The following is a 15,730-nucleotide window of genomic DNA, read 5'->3' as shown; positions in this document are numbered from 1 at the left end:
GGGCACAAGGACATGATGGGCATCAAGAGATTTATGACCCGCCAATCAGTACAAAAAAACTATTTTCCTTGAAAATTTACAAATAAACAACTGCACAAAAAAATCAGTACTACATTAAGTATATCCGTGCGAATGTTAACTTAAAGCCATATATTATATTGTTAGCCAGCTGTTAGAAACATTGGTTTTCACTTAGGGAAATTCTATAGTTATTTTGTTAATGAGTATACGAGTATAATGATGTTTGCGTGCGGCACGAAGTTGTTCTGATTATGGGGTGTCGTGATGGAGATAGGTGGATACAGGCCGAGTAAAAAAAAAATGTTGTAGAAAATACTAAAATTTCTGAATCATATGTGTTTCCACTCAGATGATTCACAAAACTGTCAGGTGTGGGGTTCGAACCCACGCTCCCTCTCGGGAACCAGAGCTTAAATCTGGCGCCTTAGACCACTCGGCCAACCTGACTTATCTAGATTTTCCGAAACACCCTTCACATTCGTATACTGCTCCATTTTCATTCACATTCGATACTACGCATGCGTGTATAAAACTGCATTTATTAAAGTAAAATATACAGCTTTGTCAGTAAGTGAATACTGAAACAAATAAATCTATTACTTGAAATAAGAAATATCTTATTGGACACTGAAAATACTAAATTTTTTCTTGCTTTCTCTTCGATAATACTCACATCAGCCTATATAAAAAAAAAATATCAGTCTTCATAATAATTCACGTCGATTTTTATTAAAATTAATTTACACTAATGTCATCATGTCAATTATGTGTAATCAATTATCAAACTAGATAATAAGTTATTTAAATTACCAAGAGAAAGCGATCGACAAGATTCAGTGCTTAAATTGGAGTTGTGATGTTATTTTCTCGAAAGTACTAGGATACAAGGATTAAGAAGAGTTCGGTCGTCACACGCCGCTCAAAAGCTTAACTGAGCCATCAGAGTATTAGACAAAGAACCTGCAGTGAGTGGTGTATGAATAAGTATCCTCCGTGATGACAAAAATATTTGCACGGTAACAATAGGAGTACTTATACCTACTCAGACATAATGCGGCTTTGCCTGGGATCTGCCGAAAGTTTAATGACATATCCAAAGCTTTGTTTCTCTCGGGACCAAATTATTTGCACGCGTGAAGGTTCCTATATTAGAATAACTTGCGTGCCTTATTATATCACTAGCTCCAAGGACGTTTAGCTAAGATACACAAAGTATCCTTAGCCTTAGATATTAGTAGCGTAGCGCACAATTTTTTAAACGGTTTTATTTAGCTCACCCCGTTTGTTTTATTATTTATTCATTCTTGGGTCAAATTTAGTAATTCAAATTTCACCCTCTTCCTGTCAACCGATTAATCTGAAATTTTGTATACACCTTTAATTCCGATGACAATACAATATAGTAATATCAATAACATTGTAAATCCAATATGGCCGCCGGCACAAAATGGCGGATAACGTAGATTTTATCAATCCCATCAATATGGGTATCAAATGAAAGGGCTCAACAAGCAGAATACAATATACTATAAAAAATTGAAATCCAAGATGGCGGCCGCTACAAAATGGCGGACAACGTAGGTTTTATCAATCCCATCAATATGGGTATCAAATGAAAGTTCTCAACCAGTAGAATTCAATGTACTATATAAAATTAAAATCCAAGATGGCGGCCTCTACAAAATGGCGGATAACTTAGGTTCCCATCCCATCAACATGGGTATCAAATGAAAGGTCTCAACAAGTAGAATACAATTTACTATGCAAAATTGAAATCTAAGATGGCCGCCGCTACCAAATGGCTGATAACAATTTTTTATCAATCCCACCAATATGGGTATCAAATGAAAGGGCTTCACAAGTAGAAAACTGTCAGTAACTCCAGCGGGGCCCAACAGGGCCAAGGCCTGCCTGGGCTGCGAGATTGTTCGAAAGAGTTACCGCGGCCCTGGTACATAAAAGGCCTACGACGGAACAAAACGGTTTATAGTCAAGAGTCTGGCACTCCCTCACCGCTGCTGACCCACAGCAGGAGAGGTCATGTGATGATTTTTGGGGTTGTTACAAAAAAAGTATCTGGAAGGGCTATGTATTGAGGAATTAGATTGTAATAAATTGTCAGGTAAGAGACCGTGTAATAATGATGCACTAAATGAATTAGATAGAATGAGGAATATTCGGTAGGCATTTTCATTAAATACTAAAACTAGAAAATAAAAATCGGTAAAAACTTTTAAGTTAAACGGTTTTATCTTATGTGTACTGAAAACTAGAAAATAAAAAATAGTTACTTACCTGTCAACCTACGTAGGTGGTCCCGGTCATATTAAACTAAAATAAAACGTGGGCCCCTGTGAAATCCTACCTATGGCAAAGCATATCGTTATACTTTGGTAGATCATGAGCTCGGCGTTCGCTGGTGAAGCCGCTACGGCTGATTATTGATTGTCAAAATCTCCAGTTACGATTATAGTAAGTCGATGCAATCCACACCTATTATACCTCTAGAAGAAAGTACTACAGCAATAGTTAATGGGCCCCACGTTTTTATTTTAGTCTAATATGACCGGGACCACCTACGTAGGTTGACAGGTAAGTAACTATTTTTTTATTTTCTAGTTTTCAGTACACATAAGATAAAACCGTTTAACTTAAAAGTTTTTTTACCGATTTTTTATTTCTAGCTAGTCCACGTGGTATTGGGCTGAAACACGTGGTCTGCTGACTAGGGCGCATGCGTGAAAACCCGAAGTCAGCGGGAGCGCGACACTGAGTACTAGGAGCCCATAGGTAATAACTACCTCGGAGTAAGGGATGACACGTGGAGAAACATAGCCATATTTGTTGTGTTACGAAATAACCTATATTTAAACTTTTTCAGGGTGTCACCAAGAATCTTGTTCAATGTCAGTTTCTTTCTGATTTTATTATTTCTTAAATGTATAACGTATACCTATTTGCAATTTTTCATTGATGATACACTACATAGGTACTTCTATTATTGAGAGGTGATAAAACGGATCATTCAGATATTTATAAGTGATTGATACTTGGTTATAAATTCATTTATTATAAACAAAGTAAATTCAATGATTGGTTTATGTATTGGAAAATACGTTGTTTTCCCAATCTTTCAGCTCTGCAGCACTCAAACTTTCACGTGCCTTATTACCCAAAAAAATAGACGATAAAAGCTATTTTCATAGCTCATGTTTTGGACAAATAAAAAATCTTTATCTTTATCTTTATCTTTATCTTTATCTTTATCTTTATCTTTATCTTTATCTTTATCTTTATCTTTATCTTTATCTTTATCTTTATCTTTATCTTTATCTTTATCTTTATCTTTATCTTTATCTTTATCTTTATCTTTATCTTTATCTTTATCTTTATCTTTATCTTTATCTTTATCTTTATCTTTATCTTTATCTTTATCTTTATCTTTATCTTTATCTTTATCTTTATCTTTATCTTTATCTTTATCTTTATCTTTATCTTTATCTTTATCTTTATCTTTATCTTTATCTTTATCTTTATCTTTATCTTTATCTTTATCTTTATCTTTATCTTTATCTTTATCTTTATCTTTATCTTTATCTTTATCTTTATCTTTATCTTTATCTTTATCTTTATCTTTATCTTTATCTTTATCTTTATCTTAAACAATATTTCTGCGGACGACTAACAACTTCTTGCCATTCAAGTAAAAAATAATAAAATCCTAAACTCCGTCGACTGAAAAGATATCGAAGAGATTGGCGCTGGGGAGCAAAGCTAAAATCTTTAACTTAATATTATAAAACCGGCCAAGTGCGAGTCGGACTCGTGCACGAAGGGTTCCGTAAATTACAGTTAAATCAACCTATCTCAAAAACTATAAGAGATACTTTGATCAAAACAAAAATCGTTGAAAGAGTTAATTAGCATGCATCACCTCTATTTTTTTTAGAATTTTATACCCCGTAGTTATAAAAATAGAGGGGGGGGGACATACTTTTTACGACTTTGAGAGCTGATATCTCAAAAACCGTTCACTTTAAGAAAAATGTTTTTTAGAAAACTTTATATCATTTTAAAAGACCTTTCCATTGATACCCCACACGGGTATGTAAATCGAAAAAAAAAATTTCATCCCTCAGTTACATGTATGGGGGGCCCCACCCCCAATTCTTTTTTTTACTATTTAGTGTCATATTTTTGTAGCGGTTCATACAACACATATTCCCATCAAATTTCATCACTGTAGTACTTATAGTTTCCGAGTAAATCGGCTGTGACAGACGGACAGACGGACAGACGGACAGACGGACAGACGGACATGACGAAACTATAAGGGTTCCGTTTTTGCCATTTTGGCTACGGAACCCTAAAAAGCGTAATAAATAACGGTAGTATTTTTTATAGGTACATAAGCAGTCTCTTTCAGGATTATTAAACCTTCGCTCGTATGTTATTATGAGCACAATGCGGATTTCTTGGCTGTTTCATGGTCTCTCTGTCTTGTGTGTGGCAGCTACCTACATTATTATTTAATAATTTTTCTCGGATTCTCATCCTGTGCACCTCTTTCTGCTATACATGCACATAAAGTTTACTATATTCAAGTCACCTGTGGATTCCAGATCAATCAATATTTTTCGCGTTAAGCACCAGAACTGCAGACGTTCGAAGATGCATTCGCTAGAGAGGAGAGCATCGATAGATATTATGCATATAGCATTGTAACAGATCCCGCTATTTATAGAGTTCGGCACTGGGACGACATGAATTGGTAGTATGCAGGTCATAGTTTTATGGACACTTTCTATTTTTATAAATAACAAGCTTCCGCCCGAGGTTTCGCCCACGTTTCGTGATAACTATGTGCTTTCAGCGTATAAGTATATTATCCTGGTATAAAGGCTGTTTTAGTGTCAAGTTCATTAGAATCCATTCAGAGTTTTTAAAACTTTTCCTTTCGTCAGTAACTAGAGATTTGCGAAAGATTGGTTTCCGTGACATTTACTCAATACTCAATACTTTAATGCATACCATTTAATTGAACTTTGTAACTTTTGTAGCTGGCACGACATCAATGTAGATTTTCCACATTTTCATAATAACGCTGTAATAAAGGTATAAACAAAATTAAACTCACTAGGAATATTCGAAAATTCCTTAAAACTTAAAATGACTGGGCTAACTGATAATAACATTATGTTTTCCCACCAGATTTATAACTGTAGAGTCAGGGTCATATTATATAACAAACACTTATTACGTAAGCTATAAAATTCTTGTTTGAATCTCTAAGAAGTCACACCAAAACGGTTTCCTTTCTATAATATTTCAGTTCTCAAGTAAAACTCAATTTCTTGAAGGCCATAATAAGAAAATGAAAATGTTTAGATGTGTGGGGACATTTGCAACATGGTAGTGTGTGCGAACTGTGAAAATATGGGTGTGCTTGCAATCAAATATTGTCCCGCTCCCTCAACAACGCACCCTCGCGTGACCAAGAGAAAGCGCGCTTAAACCCTCAATGTGTGCAGGGTTTATTTAACTGGGGTTGAATGTTACGTCCTGCTCACCCAGCAGTTCAATTGCACGAACATGAGCGAGACAAAAAACAATGAACCAAACTACCCCAGACCTGACATCATACTCGTGCAAAACTAGTCGAATGCGAAACTTCTGTTCATCACTATACTGTAGTCTGGATGCGGGACACCTCTTTGTTAATTCTGATAACCTGGTACATAGAAACCTACCGAGTAAGCCATGCATTCTCAGGGATTCTTAAGACATAAAGATATAATTATTAAAGTATTTACCCACAGGATTTTATTATATTTCTGTTTCAGCAAAATACACGTTTTTGTACAGCTTTATTATGTTGTAATATAGTTATTATGAAAAAGAAAAACAAAGTCCAAATACAGCTATCATACGATGTGCCATCACGAAGTTCCAGTTCATATCGCCCGGCTCCATCATCAGATCAGTTCGACAGTACCTACCATATTAATGCATTGTCTACAGAACTACATACAGTTGGCAATTTCCATGATCCTAGGACAATGGTTAAATTCTTTATCTTATGTAGATTCCATTACATAGTTACTTCCATTACTACAGGTCGCCTAATAAAAGCGTGTCAATTGCATTTTTTCCATCAGGTATTATATTCATAATTATATCATTTCCATAGCTAAATATACTTTTTTCTGATCCCCATGTACTTACTGGTATAGCTTAGGTGCCAAAAAAAATCACTTACGACGGTAGAGACGATAGAAGTAGGTAAGTATACATCGAGTCATCACTAACAATCACACTCGTTGTTGATGACAAGTTTTTTATGAGAGTATCTTTCCTATTTAGGTAAAATTTTATTTTGTTTTCCTTCATTTAAAAAGCTTCTCCAATACTGTTTCATCACAATCATTAGTTTCTATCCCCTATAAGAATTCAGACGGTAACTTAGATTCCGTCGTGAAATTGTAACGTTTTTGAAACCGTGGTGATTCGAGTACTCTCATATCTTAAACAACGTCGCGTCGTCAGATTGTGGTGTCTAACTATATTACCTTTGTCATATAGTTAGACAAAATATAGTTTCCAACAAAATATTTTCCAAGAACTCTTACGTACCACTGACTGAACGTAAATTCAACGTTCAAACTAAATAAAAAATATCTCCTTCTCATTTCTGTGAGGCTGGTATAATGGGCGTAAGATATTGAACGGGACTCCGTTTTGGCGTGGTAAACGGATCGATATCATTTCGTGTCGTTGAACGTCGTGCCGGTTACCAAACTGATATAGTTTTGAAACAAATGAAAAGGACCGAAATTAAATAGGAGAGTTGAAAGCAGGAAATGAACTTCAACACAAAGAAGCGTCCATAATAATAGAAACTAATTGCATATTGATTGTAAAGTATCCGTCATGCGGTTTTAATCGTTTTTTGTTGGAAAATCCAAATTCAAGATTGGAGTTCCTGCCGTATAGTTCAAAACTTATTCTACAGTGCAAAATAGCTTTACTGCAAAGTCTACGCAGCTAATTGATTGGACTATGAAAACCCCCTCTCATTTGTGAAGACTGAAAAAGAAGTATCCAGTTAGTGAAAGAGAGAGAGAGAAAGAGTGCACACGAGTCATCGCAAGTGTTTGGTAGCCGTCAGTCACACTAGTGTTGCTCAAGTAATTGCACGTCCATTTTTCGTGATTTTCGAATAAGTTCTGATTACTATTTTTGTAACGTAGAATGTAATGTGTTGAAGATGATTTAGATAAGAACGCAATCGTAGTGGTTTTTACGTGTAAATGTGACGTTTCGCTGTGTTTTAGCATTGGTAAATGTAAATTATGCAGTGGTGCACAGGCATTTTACGTTCAAACTGTAAAGAGCATGATGATGCCTGTTTATATTCGTGAAGTAAAGGTAAATAGTAGATAAGTACTGCTATTGTAACATGCTTGAGCGATTGTTGTAAATACATGTTTTCGTGTGTCTTCCATGGGAGAATAAAGGACAATAATCTTTGCAATGATTTTTATTATAACCTTAATTTATAAGTACCTGCCTAACATATCTATGCTTAAGCGAATTATACTGCACTCACATTTTGAATGTTTTTTAAGCGTTGTTTGCATACCATATGAATATAAATAAATATCGCGGTATCTTCACAAACGCCCGGTTAACATGATAAGCTATTTATTAGCTTGTGTTATGGGTACTAACACAACTGATTTAACTATTTATATTTTCCACATGTGTACTCAACCTAAATAAGTACATATAATAACACTCAGACCACAGCCACGAATGTTGACCGTACCGGGAATCGAACCCGGGACCATCAGTTCATCAGTTAAATCGACAGCTAATAGCGAAGTTTTTTGTGCTTTATGGTATTCAAGCAACTAAAATAACCTGCTATCTATACTTACATAATAGATACCTACTTTTGTAACTAACAGCTATGTTCATTTATGTAACAATGTAACATATAATAAAAACTTATAAAAGCTTGGCCACATTCGTTTCATTTGTATTTATTAACCTCATGGTGGTGTTTTTCATACATTTAAGGCGATCATCTGTGTAGGTAAGTTTCCTAAGGGAAGATTCATATCTGACGGAAAATGCGTCAAGCGTATCGTAATAAACGCATTAACGAATCATCGGTTAGATATGAATGAGTGAATGACGCGACCGATATTACGCGACGCATTTTCAGTCAGATATGAACCTTCCTTAAATCGCTATGCGGATTTCAAATTGCAAGGCGTAATCCAGACAGACATAATCCGGTATCTATTGCATCACAGGTCAGACATGACCTTGTTTCTGGCCAAGGTCATTCTCCATTTCCATCCGCGCAGTAGCATTGACTGTGGATTCTAGGAATATAGATTTATTATAGGTAGATGGTATTAGTTCCACAGTCTATTGTGCAAACAGAGGCATGGTCACAAGCATCGTCATCTCCGATAGATCACATTATGTTTAAATTAAATACGTCGGCAATACGGTGTGTAAATAACCAAATAAATCAGAATAAAATTGTAAATAAACACTCTAATTTCTTATCATACATAAACTACTAGGTATATGGGGATAATTTCCTAAAATATTGAGAAACTTTTTTTTCTTCTTATCTCGTCACATGACTAAAAGGTCATATTTTTTAAAATAACAAGGATTTTACTTTTTTCTTGAAACGCGGAAAAATGACGCAATAGAGTCATCAAAATAGAGATCAGGTTAACAAAAAAATCCAGTTCAAGAAATAAGAGCGATACAAACTGTAATTGTAAAATGATAGCTTGCATTAACTAATATCAACAAATCCCAACAGTTACCTTTTCGACGAGGTCATCGAACTGATTGAATCAGCTGTAGAGCAAACGATGTGCTCACATAAATTTTGCAAGTGTAGGAGTGAAAGGTTACGCCCCGCCCCCTTTTTCGTTCCTGTAGTTGTGAATAGACATCCTAGTACTTATGCTATCCTGATGATATAAATATTTGTATTTTATTATTGCGGCTGGATACAATGTTTAATTCATGTGTTGCTATAGCAACATTTTAAACTTTAGAGTCAACTATTTTATATCTCTTTTCGTTCATGTACATAGTTGTGATCAGACCTCCTAGGATATATGCTATCCTGATGTTATAAATGATTTTAGTTTGTTGATATGGCTAGATAATGTTAAATTTACGTGTTGCTATAGCAACAACTATAAACTTTAGGGTCAACTATTTTATCTCTTTCCGTTATGTACATAGTTGTGAACAGACCTCCTAGGATTTATACTATCCTGATGTTATAAACAATTTTAGTTTGTTCATATGGCTAGATATACATTGTTTAATTTACGTGTTGCCATAGCAACAACTATAAACTTTAGAGTCAACTATTTTATATATATCTCTTTCCGGTCATGTAGTTGTGAATAGACCTCCTAGTATTTTATGCAATCCTGATGATATAAATAATTTTAGTTTGTTGACATGGCTAGATATACCTACATAATGTTTAATTTATGTGTTGCTATAGCAACATCTGTAAACTTTAGCGTCAACTATTTTATATACATATATATCTCGTTCCGGTCATGTAGTTGTGAATAGACCTCCTAGTATTTTATGCAATCCTGATGATATAAATAATTTTAGTTTGTTGATATGGCTAGATATACATAGTGTTTAATTTACGTGTTGCTATAGCAACAACTATAAACTTTAAAGTCAACTATTTTATCTCTTTTCGTTCATGTACATAGTTGTGAATAGACCTCCTTGGATTTATGCTATCCTGATGTTATAAATAATTTTAGCTGGTTGATATGGCTAGATATACATGTTTAATTTATGTGTTGCTATAGCAACAACTGTAAACTTTAGCGTCAACTATTTTCCATCCCTTTCCCTCTTTCGTCTAAATTATTGTTGAATTGTTAATATCGGGGTATAACAAACATTCTAGTTGATACACTACCACACTATAAAATATTTTTGTGTGCGTGAAAATAGGTATGTAAGTTTTCTCAGTGTGTGTACTGTGTAGTTATCGTTGGTACATGCAACGCCATCTGCGTCGAACAGTTATGTGGTTGAGGGACATTATGTCTTGATGTTTACATAATCGACGAGCTATTAAATTAATATCGACGACTACTAAAATTCTCCGCAATCACATATTTACTTCACTGCACTGATTAAACTAGTATTGATGGATAATAACATCTTCTAAATTGCTGCCAGGAGCTATTCAGTTTTAAGGCGATATTAACTATCGAACTAAAAATATAAACAAACCATCTTTACTTACTTAGTTGCTAGGTCTCACACAAAACAGTTTTAGCTTCCTTGCAATCCCTACAAAGGACAGGTATCCCTGGACACATTTACAAAGTAAACATAGCCGGATGTGTGTCACCGAGACATTCCATTAAAGATGTATCAAAGAGCTGAGGTTAATGTGTTTACCTTCCAAAGGGTCTCAGGAGTCCATGTACTATGAGACTGGACTACAAAGTATTGCGCACCTATTTCGATATACAACATGTAACGTAATTAACGCACACCCTCAAACACCCTAATTAGAATATTATGTTATAATCATAATACACACACTGAATTTTTAATTTAACATGTATATGCATTGTTATTTACTAAATTAGTTATACCAATTCTTGGAGAACTTTTTGGTCATACTACTACGCACGCAAATATCGCGCCGCGCGCCGCTCGACTCGACACAACATAACGAAACTACGGAAAAAGCCGACAATACACGAAGTCTTATTACTTTGAGTTACAGTCTATTTGAATTTGTTTTGACTGTACAGGGTTAATATGACAATAATTTCCGTAGTTTTAATTATTTTTGGGATAAAAAATTACCTATATTAAAAATGATATAAATCGATTCAGTAAACGATTCTGAACAAACTAATTTCAGGATGTGCGTTAATTAAGTTACATGTTGTATATTTCGTTTGGAAAATCGAAATGTTCAAAGTACTTATTTAGGAAAGTAAACATTTAATGTAGACCTAAATGATTTACAAAGTCATTTTAATTGGTTGCCAACAGCTGAACTGATTAAATTAATTTTATTAGTGAAAGTGATATTATTACGTACTTACATTCTTCACCTCATCGGACGATCTAGAAGTCAAGATTAAATAATATAGGAAAAAAATATACTGCTGAGCTTAAAAGCAATGCGAAAATAAAAAGTATTTATCCGTAAAACTTGTAAATTTTATACTTTTATACTTATGTTCTTCAGGTCAAAATCGGTCTTACCTGATCAACATGCAAACATGGCCACGAGACTGAATTCTCCCGACTACTACGCAAAAGCAGAGGTATTGTTTAAACTTATTAAGTATAAATACAGAAAGTCAATTACCTACACCACTAAATTGACAATTTTTAGTTCATGTTCTGCCTAGTTTTCAATTCATTTGGTTTCCATTTTCAAAGAACACTAATATTACTAATCAATGAGAGCCCTAGGCAATCATAGACATGAATACTACCCATAATAATAGACATGACATGTGTACCAAAGCGATATATAGTATTTGCGTCAAAGCTGGATAGACAGAGTTACTTTCGTATTTATAAAGATAGTGAGGATTGAAGCAAGAGCATGGTCACGCCCTTGAATAGGTGCAAACGTACTCTACACTGTACCTCTTTATATTTTATGGCAGCCCAGTACTGCAAATTTTACTACAGTTAGTTGGATCAATACTCAGGACTTTCGAGCACATGGCACGCTTAAACCGTTGAAGGAGGAGGGTAACGTAAACACGCTTAGATAGCTACTAAGACAAAAGGTTACGCAATACTGCAGATATGTAACTGAAAAGATGAGATCGTAATACATGTACAGAAATTAGGCATATGAGAAATTATTGAACAGTATTTTTATATCAATGTATAAAAATACCTACTGTTTTATGATTTCTGTTCTTTGTATTAGTTAGATTAATAATCAGAAATGTTCAATACATATGTAAATATTTTGAAAATAATGTCCTATCATAATTAGCGTCATGTACAGACTACCTCTGTTATAATTTAATCCCATTCTGCTGTTTCCGTATAAATTCTATTCACTTTGTTACGCCACAGTTAGCCACAGTTAGCCACGAGCACTAAGACCTCAAAGAGAGAAACTTAAGTATAACAAGCACTCGTAGTCGTCTTGTGGACAAATCCTTTGATCCAATTTGTTAACGAGAGTTAGTTTTAATCTCTACGGGCAGATTATGTCATCATATGAAAACTTTGAATAGGAAATAATACTACTTTAATTTTATTAACGCCTTTGCTTTGTATTTTCCCTCATGCGTGATTGAGTCACGCTTTCCTATTACTTTATTTAGGCTCACGTCTTTTTATGAGACCACCCAGGTAGGTAAAATATTCTTCACAAAAGCAACCTATTTGTGGACGTAGAGCTCCCAAATATTCACAATTCTTTTCTTTCTTTTCTAAATTGAATGGTGACGTGACGTATTTTGAACTTCATTCTGAGCGCCTAGTATTCTAACCACGCAGCTGTGTGGAATTTGTTCACGCATGCGTAAAAAGTCTTAAGGTTATGCGGAATTAGCACGTGGAAACGAGGCGCACTCGTATGAGCTGTTTTTATTCAGTTGAAAATGCTAAATCTATGCTAATGCTACTAGACTTATAGTAGTAAGCTTAAAGTATTAAATATTATACTTACAGTACTTATGAAGTTGAAACTAATTAACGCTTCGTAGTTCTATGTTTTAATACAAGCTGCCTTTTACGAACTCATGGGACACGGGAGTTACTAAAATTGAATATAATTAAGGATTTGAGTGGTACAACAATTTAGCTAGTTAATAAAAATAAATATTATATGGATTGCAAACGGACCATATGGACCGGAGCTGTCATCTTTTCAAAATTCAATGCAAGTCTACAACTAGTGCAACCCTTGCACTGCAAAAAATGAAGGGTGAAATTGGTAGATGGCGCCACGTTTCGGAAAACTTATTCGCTGAAGTAGTTTGTAAAGTTTTATAAATAGTTCAGATAGATGTTCTAAAGTAGTCTTCAAAGAAATGGACGGCGGGAAAAAGGGAAAAGATTTGAATCAGGTCAGCTGTTTTTTGCCGGCCTTGGCATCAACTGTAGTTTGCACCACTTTATATTGTAGCTTAAAAACATTGCAAGCTTAAGTGCAGATATTTATAGTTTGAAAAATTATTAATAAATAGGTTCAACTAACTTTTTGGGGAACTACTATTGCTTCACATTGTTATATCTTTTTATTGCTCCTATCGTTAACAAATCGTGGACATAGGCTAGTACCAAGCGCCTATATTTTATAGGTTTTTTTTTTGAAAAATCCGAATTAAAAATTCTAATTTAGTGCCACGATTAAGTTTGAGGATACACGTCTTGTTTATTTTCATAAAAAGAAATGTCACGCTCAGTCACGACACATAAGATAAATTTCCAAAAACCTAAAAATAAAACATCAAAAGGTTGGCAGCACATGAGGGACTTGAACCCACGACCTTCGCGTCTAGACCATGGACGCGATGCTCTATCCATCCAGCTGAGCTAATGTGCCAGGTACTAGTACAAACCAAATACGCAATCTGTATCGGCCCTTTCAGGACATAAAGCGACTGCAGCGCCCTTAGTCCTTTAAATTTTGGGCTGCAACTGCGGCCAGACGGCGAACTAACGCAAGTACTATAACACCCTTCCGGAGTGTGTGAGGGTTAACGGCTACCTATGTGTGCAGCTGCTATGGGAATTGATTTTAGGGTTGTATTCAATCTTTTATAGTCACTTTTAGCATATAGGTTTTTTTTATTAATGACACTCATAACCTGCTGACCAAATATTATGGTTGCACCATACACAAAATGTAACTCGTTTTCAATACATTAAGTCTATACGGTAAATAAACTCGTAATATTGCACGGTTAAAATGTTCGTCTAGGCTTCACCTAAAGCTTCACCTTCACCACAACGCTGCCGTTGCGGCCCCCGTCTGCAAATTTTACAGCGCCTTTGGCATTGTAGAAAATTGTGTCGTCCAAAATAAGAGCGCGCAACTTTAATAACCATTCAAATCTGTCGCACTTGCTAGCTACTCCGTGGCACGTTACAATTTGTTTTAGAGGTCTAAACTCATATGTGGAAACTCAAACAAAATGTAGATGTTTCAAACCGCTAAGGAGCTATAATTTCACCTCCCTCATAACATTGAGCCCGCAATGGTATTTTGTAACCCATCTTAGTGTACAAATCTTGTTAATGGGAATAAAATAAGCCCAAACACGTGAGAGTTGTGTTATGTGTACCATGGACCAGTTTCCTTAAATAAAGTATTCTCATTATTTAATAGCAATGAGTTTTTTCAAACTTAATTACACGACTGTACAAAAAAGCTAGGATCAGAGGATTGCTCTCTCAAATGCTCTGCTACCTCCTGGGCTAACGTATCTGAAGCAGAAGGAGATCATACTATTCTCTGTCGTATAGGATCATGGCACATGAGGTCGCTGTCGTTAGAGCACGGTGATATTCACAGGCACAGCATACCACCGTTGCTTCACCGTGTCCACCCGGGTACCCGGGTTGGTCCCAAATCAAATTGTGGATTTTAAGAAACATCCGTACATAGGAGAGCTCGTGCATGTCGGTCCTGCGCTTTACTTCTCTCTGATCGTGTCGGATTGCCGTCTTATCAGTCGAAGAGAGTCATGGAAACAAAGTACACCTATGTCTGCGCAAATGCAACATTATAATTATTAATTATGGCGTGCGCAGCTGGCTGATCTCTTTAGAGAAAACAGACGCCATGGCTGCCAATCGGTCTGGACGCCATTAGTACATTTATACCTAAGTTAAGGACAGCCTCCCAAAGTAAGCTGAAACCTTATCTCTGATTTGATAGCAGTAGTAACTAGTGATAACTATAATCAAAAGTAGGTACCTACTTAAGTAACTTTAGCATGGCCTGAAATTTTGAGTCCTAGCAAAACTAACAAATTATTTTCAGGAGAAATGTAATCCAACAATAAACTTGCGTGTTATTTGTCTGCTATGACACGCACGCTTCGATCATTCACTGAAAAAAAAAAAAAAATTTTACAATACTATTTCAATGGAAATCCCTGTACTCCGAATCAACGCGGACAAAGTCGCGGGCTGAAGCCAGTGTTATTATATTTTTAAGATCACAACATATAGTAAATACTTCTAAAAACTCAAGAAAACGATTAATTTTTGAATGACAAGGACAAATGGTTTCAGTTTCAGAAATAAAGTCTAGATGTCACTACTGTCACCTCTGAACCTTAACCCGCGAGGGGAGCCAAAATATTACCAGGAGTGCAACAGTTGTGAAGAGTTTGGTGATTTACTGCCGTTCCCAATATTCTATCTTTCTGTGGATTTGGTTACTAGAGATAGAATTTTATCTCTAGTAAGCTGGATAACAGATGAGTAGAATGTTCGGAACGGCCATAAAAAATTAACTAACTATGGATTGAAATAACCGATCCAGTCATTGTTTGTCGATTGAATTTTGACATCAAATTGATATAAAGCTAATGTCAAAATCTCCAATCCCAAACGGATTGATCAGATGTTGTGATCCGCAATAATATAGTCCAAACCTTTTCCATTACCTTAA

The 15,730-nt window shown here is 35.3% G+C and overlaps 1 long non-coding RNA gene and 1 other non-coding gene across 2 annotated transcripts in view; one reads left to right on the top strand and one right to left on the bottom strand.

Moving 5' to 3' along the window:
• Window positions 1-384: 384 nt before the first annotated feature.
• On the bottom strand, window positions 385-468 carry Trnal-uaa (transfer RNA leucine (anticodon UAA)). Its single transcript has one exon. It is a non-coding gene; the product is annotated as a tRNA-Leu (tRNA).
• A 6,493-nt stretch (window positions 469-6,961) lies between these two features.
• LOC126054100 (uncharacterized) overlaps window positions 6,962-15,730 on the top strand; it is a 219,134-nt gene continuing 210,365 nt past the window's right edge. The window contains exons 1-2 of the long non-coding RNA XR_010277613.1: window positions 6,962-7,449; window positions 11,318-11,396. This is a non-coding gene — a long non-coding RNA (uncharacterized LOC126054100). The remainder of the gene's footprint in view (window positions 7,450-11,317; window positions 11,397-15,730) is intronic.

This window comes from Helicoverpa armigera, chromosome 1, assembly GCF_030705265.1.
Source record: "Helicoverpa armigera isolate CAAS_96S chromosome 1, ASM3070526v1, whole genome shotgun sequence".
In the NCBI taxonomy this organism is placed as follows: Eukaryota; Metazoa; Arthropoda; class Insecta; order Lepidoptera; family Noctuidae; genus Helicoverpa; species Helicoverpa armigera.
Note: the sequence above shows the minus strand (reverse complement) of the source record. Positions and strands in the feature narration are given on the sequence as shown.